The following is a 2,724-nucleotide window of genomic DNA, read 5'->3' on the forward strand; positions in this document are numbered from 1 at the left end:
TTCACACAAAAAATTAAAAAAATATATATATACATATAATCATATATATATACACACCATATGCACATCTGAATACAATAGGGAGATCGACCTTAGTGGGTCAGGAACCGTTGAGGCGGAGGAGGGAGGACGGAGGTCTCGGGAAATCGACTCGGAGTTGGGTTCAGGTCTCGGGGAATCGACGCCGTGCGGGTCTCGGGGAATTTACGAGGGAGTTGGAGACAGACCGTCGGTCTCGGTGGGCGGTCTCGGGCAGTCGGCGGTTGTCGTGCGGGGAGTCGGAGGATACACTGAAAGAGAGAGAGGGAAAACTGTAGAGTTCCGAGAGAAAGAGAGAGAGGGAAAACTGACGAGACAAATGAGGGGTATTTTTGGTATCCTAAAATGAATTGGCATTATTTTGTAATGATAAAAATGCCTAGCATTTTTTTGAATTACAACCTCATATTAAGCATAAAAAGTCAAATTTCCTTTTAAAAATTGTTTTCTGAAAACAATGTCAAACACCCTTATTTATTTTCAGAAAATAGTTTTTAAGTTTTAAAAACAAAATATAGTTTTTTAGTTAAGTAGCCAAACACCAGGGCCCGGCCTCAGTTAAGGTGAGCTAGGGGCCCCCTTAGCCCAAGAGCCCATTGTTTTAACATTTCTTTTAAAAATACCATAAATTTTTACAAATTTTTAATAAAAAGGGATCCTAATCCCCAATTTTTCCTAGGGCCCAAAACTCTTTCGGGCCGGCTATGCCAAACACCGTCTTGGTTATTTAGACTCTGAGAAAGTAGAAAATCCACTTTTGACTATGTTTTCATGTTGGCAGGAAGTGTTATCTCCAAGAAAAATGTTGAACAGACACTTGTAACTAACCTCCTTCACTATGAAAGCAGAGTTTGTAGCATAAACTACCTCCGGACTCGCTCAACAGTGTTTTGACCGCTTTAACCATAAATACTCGTAGCGAGTCCTACAACACTATAGGCAATGGATGTTTGGAACAACTCATGCACCCACGGACCCGTTCTTATGGTTCGAAGTACCCCAGTTACGTTATCACTAGTGTGCAAATTATTGATGACATTACAGGTCATTGAGGATCAACTGCCGAGTTGTGTTTTAAGAACAATTATCACTTTGTCGAAGTCCAAATACATCAACAGAACATCTGGTTGTCAATGAAAGAGTTCATGATGGTATTTAATCCAGTATCCAACCAATAGTTTGTCATCCAAATCAGTTGTAGAGAGGGTGATCTACCAAATCAGTTGGAGTTTATATATATATATATATATATATATCTTTGTATTTGGTTATCTTATGTGGATGCCGTTTATTACTGACATTTTGATAGTATTCTTCATGATTTTGTAAGTACCTAAAGTAGTTTAATTTTGTGTTTTATTTTTGCAACTTAATTAGAGTTCATATATTATAAATAATGTGTAATTTCTACATTGAGTTCAGTATTATAATATGCTTCAAAAATACTTTATGTTCAGTAAAGAGGGACTAACATCATAGAAAGTAAAAATAAACATAAATTATTTAAAATAAATTAGATAAAATAGAAATATTATAAATTAATAAATTGGTTATAAAATATTACAAAATAATTCTTAAAAAAATTACAAAATACCTTTAAAATAATTAAATACAATTCTTAAATAAAAATATAGCTTATTTTATAAATTTACATTTATGTGGGACTAATTGTCTCATAAATTAGACTATAATTTAGATCCCATAATAAAATGTTAATAATTCTAAAATCCTATATAAATTAGAACCTTAAAAAAAGGCCTTATTTCATTTAAATTCCTTTAATATCTTAAGATAATTTCTAAGTTATCAATTTGATTATTTTGAGTCACATATTGTAGCTCACTTGGTTAATTGTTTGATATAATATTTGCAAAAATGACAACTTTTGTTAAAACTTTAATAAAATACCAGTGTGCTATATTTTATGCAGTAAAATCCAATTATATAGATCAATGTGTTAATTTTAAAAAATAAGAAGCCCAAAAGGCCCAGGTGCTTGGGCATTGACCCAACACTACATAGATAGTTTAGTCAATAATCAATATAAATGAAAACAATCTTTAGCTTGACCCTGGAAAAAAAATCTGAAGAACAAATAATTTCAAATTAAGAAAAAACACATAAATAAAAGGAAATACTCCAGTTGTAGTGAAAAAAATACTAAGAAAAAAATTAATAATAAAAAAACTAAAAAAAATGAAAACAATCTTTAGCTTGACCCTGGAAAAAAAATCTGAAGAACAAATAATTTCAAATGTAGAATATATAAAAAAGAATTAAGAAAAAACACAAATAAAAGGAAATAGTCCAGTTGTAGTGAAAAAAAAACTAAGAAAAAAATTAATAATAAAAAAACTAAAAAAAATAGAAATCAAGAAAAGAAAGATTTTATTAGTGGATGGTGACTTGTTTTCCTTAGTGAAGTGCCTCCTGACTTGGTCCCTCTGAAAATGTCTCTATAAATTTGCAAATTATAATATAAAACTAATCCTTTAATTTATTTTTTATAAAAATGGAAGTACTTTCTCACTTGTTTAGTTTCTTAAAAATAAAAATTAAAAAGATGTATAACTAGATAATGCATGGGAAATTTGATAAATCATGCTTACATTAGCTTAATATTTAAAATTTGAACCAAAGTTAACTACCATATGAAACAAATGCTCATCTTTCATTTAATACCAA

This window comes from Humulus lupulus, chromosome 3 (genome assembly GCF_963169125.1).
Source record: "Humulus lupulus chromosome 3, drHumLupu1.1, whole genome shotgun sequence".
Lineage (NCBI taxonomy): Eukaryota > Viridiplantae > Streptophyta > Magnoliopsida > Rosales > Cannabaceae > Humulus > Humulus lupulus.